Genomic DNA, 7292 nt, shown 5'->3' on the forward strand with positions numbered 1-7292 from the left:
CTTTTCCTTTTCCTTTTCCTTTTCCTTTTTTTTCTCCCCCCCCCCTTTTTTTTTTTAATAAAACATTTAGGAGCCCATTCACAGGCCATGCGGTTGAGAAGTAAACCTAATGAATCCGCAAATAACGTGTTCCTGAAAGATAGGCAGCACCACCGGTGCTGCTGCACCCGGCTTGTCTCATCCCAGGTGCTGTAGTTCTTCCCGGAGTTTGCCATGGGCAGCTCCAGCTTTCCCAGGGCCCGCACAAGGAGTAGGTGGCTCCTGCTAGCCCGCTATATATATAGCTGTGTATATATATATATATATATATAGGTGTATATATATATATAGGGAGACTCCTCCCCCAACTTCAGTGGGACCCTGTGTGCAGAACAGGACCCGTCCTCCTAGTTAGCACCATATTCTCCAGCTGTTGTTTCCAGATCACTCTTTGAAGACAAGGCTTTTATTCTGATTTTTATGTATAAGGTGGCGGGGAGCAAACACGCTGGGAAGTGCTGCCAAACCCTGCAGCTTGCTGCTGATTTTCTTGGAAGGGAGGGTGCCGAGCACCTTGCAAAGAGGAGATCTTCTGGCACTACCTCACCGACTGTTGGAATTCTTGGATGCCAAAACAGTAATTAAAAAGTCTTAGGATAATAAAAATAAACAAAGAACCCCTCCTCAGATTTGCAGATAAGTATTTTAAGTAGCTGGGTGGTAATTACATGTTATATTTGGAACAGGATTTTTTTAATTGGAGACCATCCATAACAGAGACTTGCAGTTTTCACCCACGTCTATGTGCTTCTTAAATGTACACTTTCCTCTAGCTTAGGGAATTGGGATGCACATTAAAATCATATTTTCTCTGAATCGTGTTACAAAATAAGCAAGCGACTGTAATGGGGTCCTGTGATGAAGCGTTGGAGCCGGCGACCCCGAGGATCGCGAGCAGCATCCGCGCTATCAGCAGAGCAAGGCTGAAACGAGCTGGGGTGACGTAATTGCCTGTATTGTTTCCACCCAAAATCTTTTTCTGTTTAGGTAACAAACTAAATGGAGTATATCTTAAGGAAAAAAAAAAAGGAGAAAAAAAAAAGAATACAAACATGGTATAGGGGGAGATGTGTAGGTTATTTGTGGGGAGGAGACCTTTCCCAGTCATTTGCTGAGGCTGAACATTACCCGAGCTTTTAGACAACACTTAGGAAATTGTTTTCCTTTCTGTATTTCCCAGACCAACTATTAATATATATATATTAAAAAAAAAGTTTATATGGTATAATTATATTCAGTGAAAGCTATTAATATAGGGAAAAAAAGTTAATATTCCTGTAGGAATATAAGTGAAGCAATCAGATGATAGTGAAAAAATATTTGTCAAAAGCAGCTCTGTGACTGTTTGAAATTATAGCTTTGGCTCTACATTGTGTTTGGGTGGACAACAGGAATGTCCTTTTTATCGCTGCAAATGTTTTGTTTACTTTTGAGTAAAATTTTGCATGCAGCTAAAATATACACATCAGCAGTTTAATGTTTGGAAAGTGCACTTAGAGACAGTGTGGGTTGGGGAGTTTAAACAGTTCATTTGGTGCCACATAAAAACTTCAGGGAAAAAAGGTTTTGCGCAGAAAAATTGTCAAGTCACTGGTTTCATTGCAAGTATCAGAAGTCCTCTGCTTTTGTGCTACACAYGTGCCCTAGAAGTTGTATTTGCTTCCCATTGCACAGTCAGGGTTTGATATTTTCATAAATTTGGGGAAAATTAAAATGCTTCTGAGCCTTCCTTCATTACTCACATGCTCATTATTCAAAAGGCACCCATGCTGATACACCTGGCCCACCAGGCTCTCCTTGTGCACTTTCCCTTGTCTTCCCATTGCTTCTTGGGGTCATACACAGAAAATACCAGGTAGAAGAATTAACCTGAATGCAGAAATGGAAAAAGCAGCCATCACTGGGAGACTGACGAAAGATCTCGGGGATGTTGCATTTGCTTTTCCAGTTTGTGCTGAAGTAATTGACTATTCAAGGAAGCAAATAAAAATAATCTAAAGTTATTTTATAGCTACTGTCATTCTTTCTCATTTTTAAGATGGGTATAAAAAAGCAATTAACAACTAGGAAAATACAAAATTATGGACTTGGCATAGTTACAGCAGTGAGCTATTTGCAAAATGTGTTATATAAATACTGTGTAACGCACATGTTAAGAAGTGCCTCAAAAAAATGATTCCTTTCCTGAGACTGGGGAGGCCTCTCTTACATATTTTCTATTTCAGATGCTGAGATAAGACCTGCTTATTTCCCTGGTGATATTCCTGTCACATGTGCAGCTTAAGCCAATACTTTGGTAAAGACGGGCCGCCTCTGGCTGCAGAGAACTTGCAGCTCTGGTGCTAACTGTGCTCCCTTGCCTCTCTGCCAGCATCAGCGTTCCTGAACTTGTCTTCCCCCTTTTTTCCYCTCTTCTGGGCCCTCCTGCAGTTGTCCAGTAAAAATGTAGACGTTCATAAGCTCTGCATGTAAGTGATTTTCAGCCTTGTGTTCCCAGGGCACATGAATACCATTGCCACCACCTTGGTGCTTTAAACCAGAGCAGCCGCTCRGGTGCCTGGATGTTGGTGCTTGTGGGGAGCTGGGAGCAGGACCCTGCTGTGGGCCTCACCTTCCCGTTTTTATTAACTGGAAGCAGTGGAGGTCACGTGTGTGCCTGGGGACACAAGTATTACAAGGCCTGTCCATGACACTGGGTCATTAATTTTAAGTTGTGTCGGTCAAGCCGTAGTTATTGAAGCTCTGCAGTGCTTCTCGGGCAGTTTCGTGGCAGCAAATGGCATGGATTTTAGAACGGGATGGTCTGAAACTCAGGGAGGATTAAAAAAAAAAAAAAAAGAAAAAAAGATGGGAGCAGGGATTCAGTGCTGGAAACACAAAATGTCACTTGGAAACGTGAAGTAATTTGTGCTCCAGTTAACGTGGTGCCACTTGCCAGAAAACCCTTCCGTATTATGGGGTGACAAAAAGAAAGAAGTAAAATAAAAGACCCAGTTGCCCCATTGTGTGCCCTGAGCTTGGATTTTCCAGCAGTAATACAGGTTTGCTGGATGCAGGGAGTGTATAAGGCAGGGATACCTGAATTCCTGGCAGGGTGGTGTCCTGCAGGTTGCAGTTTGAATCCGAGCCATATTCGCAGGAGTTAATCAGCTCCACCTTGGGACCTGACCAGACAAGTTGCTGCATGGGGCTTGTGTAGGTAGCGCCTGTGGTGAGGAGGAGGAGGAGGAGAGGGGAGTTGTGTTGATGGGTGTTTATGTGCGTGTGCTTTGTGCCTCTGCTAGGGCCCCACCTCAGAGATAAGCAGCCCTTCCCACAAACAAAGGAGCCTCGGCTGCCTCTGGGATGCTGCAGATAAAGAAGGAGCAAATATCGGAGCGAATGCAAGGGCAGTCTGCAGCATTTCCCCCATTCCCTCTTTCTCTCCCTTCCGAAGGGTCAGTAACTCGGGAGGTCTCCCCAGAGGGGAGGAGATTGCGTTTGTCTCTTGCCTGTCTTGCTTACACCATCTTGCCAGCGCTGCGCTGGACGTTTTAACGACGGATGCGTAAATCTGACGGGGTCCACATGGTTGTCCTCCTCTCCTGGGCTAAAGAAATATGTATATATATTTCTTAGTTRAGATTTTAGAGACAAATCTCTGCAGCTTGCTTTCATAAGACAGAGAAAAGGCCATCGCAGGCTCCTGACTCCCCTGCATCTCTCCCTCAACCAGATGTTCCTTTTGCTTCTTCCTTTCCACCGGCCGTGGAGGAAGCTGGAGAGTGGCTGTTGAGGTGGGCAGAAACTGAAGGTTTTTCTCCTTACTTCTCCAGAAAGTCAGCTGCCTGAACCCCTTGGATATGTTGGATTTTTCACGCATAACAAAATAATTGTTTTAAAGTTGTAAAATAAAATAAAGTTGTACTCTTTCCCCATAAGGAGGGACGAGCTAGGAAGGGCACGGCAGCGTAATCCTGTAATTCTCTCCAGATTTCCACTGGGAAACATTTTGTCCTAAATATCAGCGCAGTCATAGAAATAGTGCAGAGTAATCAACCTCATCTTTCTCCTCCCCCCACTCCTTGCTCCTGGCTACTAGCAAATTAACAAAATCTTCCCAAGCTTTAGCATGAGACTTACTGTGTCATTACTTAAAAAAAAGGGCTAATCTCTGCCTCACTTCTTATCGTTCTCTATCCTCGCCCCCTTTGTTATTACCAGTGAGTCATAGTTCACCTTTTCCTTACTCTGCATCTCCCACAGGCTCTCCTCTCCTCTCCTCTCCTCTCCTCTCCCTCTCCCTCTCCCTCTCCCTCTCCCTCTCCCTCTTCTTCTCCTCCCCTTCATGCCACCCCTCAGTCCTGAAATCAATTTTCTCTTTCCAAAGCCATTTCTAATACTCAGTTCTTATGCAAGTCTGAACAGCCTGTGGGCCAAAAAAAGAAAGATGGTCCTTGTTTCCTTCCTAGCACAAACACCACTGATAAAAACAGATATGTTCCCCTTTCCTAATGGCTCGGGAGTCTGCATCCTGGCAAGCTATTAATGAAGCCTGGTTTTCACTGATCAACTTTTTCAATGCAAATGCCACGTTTTATAGAGGGGAAAAAAAACTGTTTTGTGATAGATGCACACACAAATAATAAATGCTGGGGGCCAATACTTGGTTTGGACTTGCAGCGTGTCTGGTGATTTAGATGTGGGTTTTCTTCCGGGTAGTTAGCTTCAAAGGGTGGAAAATTGTGTGACAATCTGTTGCTTTAATCACTGTTAGACCGGCTGGCAAAACTTAATTTGCGAGAACATTTTCTGCAATGTGGGAGCAACATTGTAATGTGAGAAAATAATGCAAGCCCGCTTTTCTGGGAATAAAGTGAAATGAAGGGAAAGACAATAGCGGGTAAGAAGTCGGGGCCTGGCATGGACCCTGAAAGCTGCTCTGACCTCGGCGGCATTGGCAGCGATGCCAAGGCCTGTGTGAGATGTGCAAGGACAGAAGCCCTTGCCAAGAGCAGGAGAATAATCCCTGAATGCAGTGCTGAGTTCTGCCGTGCCATTCGCCTGGTTGCCTTGCAGCTATTACATTGGAAAATATGGTTTTTACTCATCTAAGTATCTGTATCATTGGCTGTTTAATGTGGGACGGGCCCAGTGYTGTTAAGAATATTTTAAGTTTTTGTCATTCTTTCATTTGGACTTTTTGTTAAACAGCGTTGAAGCTGGGAACGTTTGTTCATGAAGTTCTGTTCACAGAGGTGGTTTGGGATATTCATTCTCTCTCAGCCTGACATGGAACCGTTTGAGGAATTCACTCTTTTGAGTGGGTGGATATATGCATTTAATTTTCAATGCATTTTTGAGAAATCRTGACTACCTTTGAGTGCACGTCGAATACTGGGTGTCTGGTCACAAGCTCTGGTGCAAGAGGTTCTGGGATTCTGTCATTATGCCAATAATCACAAGCATGTTTCTGGTATGAATGAGGCTTTTAGTGGGGTAAGCCTCAAATTACACACATTTCCTCCCATATTTCTATATTCCAAGCAATGGCACGGCTCTTCTATCATACAACCAGGCCGACCTGGAAAATACATCCTCACCTGCAAGTAGTTCCTCACATATTTGGATTATTGGATTATACAGATTTTATTTTCAAGAAGCTGACCTAACCAGAGTTGGGTGGGGTTTTTATTTATGTATTTATGTATTTATTTATTTATTTGGCTGTAGTATTATTTTGGTAAGATCAATTTCGTAGCCTCGCTGTTTATGTTGCCCCAGCCAAGGAATGGAAACATGGAAGCTGCAAACCGGSAAGTTGGGACTTCCCTGTGTGGCAGCAGCTGGCTCCATGCTTGGCTTACAGGGACTGTGAAAATGTACTCTTAGCAACTGATGTGTTCAGCACCAACCAAGTTAATTTTATTTAGGCAATTAACATGTCCCAGAAGACTTAATGTGAGCCTGGTGCCAGCTAGTCTGAGGCTGACTTGCATTCGGCTGTGTCTCACTGAAGAGATGAGAAATTCCAGTGATCAGTTCCCAGTTAAGAGACTGCTGAACACGGCTAAGGCGTTCGAGACACAAACGAAATTGCCCTTTGCGTGCTCCAGAATATAAAGAACTGTATTTTTCACGACAATCACTAAATGTTTTGTTAACATGAGCAAAAYTGCCTTTTTTTTAACCCCCCTCTCATTCCTCTCCGTCTGTTTTTCAGAGATGTCCAGAACATACTACCCTGTTTTTTTTTCCAAACCAAACAATAAGAAATCTCAGTCCAATCAGTTAAGGCTTGACAGAGGTTTTTAAGTAACTGAAGGGTCCTAGSATGGAAAGTGCCAGGCGACTATGGTGATTCTGCTTCTGGGCTGTCACGGCTGTAACACAACCCACCCTTGGTTCGCTTGAGCCGGGAGCGACACCTGCCCACGAGGGATCTCCGTGGTTGTTGTATACAGTAAATAAAAAGAGTGATAGAGGGGTTGAAGACACAGGTTTGTCACTGGCCCTCTGGCCTGGGAATGTCACCTAGCCCAGAGCTCAGGGTACGTGGCCTTCCAGCCTGCCCATCACTCGGGATTCCGGGAGAATATGGGAGTCTTTTATGTCCAGTTTTTCTCCATCAAAACCAGCTCCAGAATGAGCTGCCCCTGGATTCTTTGGGGATGCATCTACTGCTTGATATGATGTGCTCCCAAAGYAGCAGGAGGTGGCTTGCTCAGGAAAAGGGTATTTTTGTCATGTATTTGTAAAATGACCCAACTTCTGCTGCCTTCTGCGCCCCTGAGTTTCCGTCAGGAACACAGGTGCTTGTGCCACCCTCCGAGGGCATTTTTTGGTGACCCTTCTTGACCAGAGGGCTTGGACTAGAGGTCCCTTCCGACCTCAGTCATTCTGTGATTCTCGCCCCCCCTTTTGGGAAGTTTCCCTGCTTAACTGCTGCTTTCTGGGGCAATTAAGCCAGTGCTGCAGAGCGGGGCCTCCCTCGCGCAGCGCCCGTGACTCACGCTCTCGGTGCCGCTCATCGCAGGTGCCGAGCCGTGTGAGACACCTCCTCACTATCTCCCCAGATGACATCCACCGACTTTGCCTTATCTCCCGCGACAGTAATATCGTCTGAAAACGCCAGCGAGTTGCTTAAGCAACACTTCCCAGCCTTGGGCTCAGGGATTGCTTTAGTCAAATGGTTTGCGTAGCAGGTTCTTTAACTGCCTCCTTAAAATAGTTCCTTTGGGCTTCTTCTTACCAAAAAAAAAAAAAAAAAAAAA

The 7292-nt window shown here is 44.7% G+C and overlaps 1 protein-coding gene across 1 annotated transcript in view; it reads left to right on the forward strand.

Annotated features, from left to right (window-relative positions):
- SPIDR (scaffold protein involved in DNA repair) overlaps nucleotides 1-7292 on the forward strand; it is a 187565-nt gene that overhangs the window by 153171 nt on the left and 27102 nt on the right. The window lies entirely within an intron of this gene.

The sequence above is a fragment of the Nothoprocta perdicaria genome, unplaced genomic scaffold (assembly GCF_003342845.1).
Source record: "Nothoprocta perdicaria isolate Ctin4 unplaced genomic scaffold, notPer1 scaffold_231, whole genome shotgun sequence".
In the NCBI taxonomy this organism is placed as follows: Eukaryota; Metazoa; Chordata; class Aves; order Tinamiformes; family Tinamidae; genus Nothoprocta; species Nothoprocta perdicaria.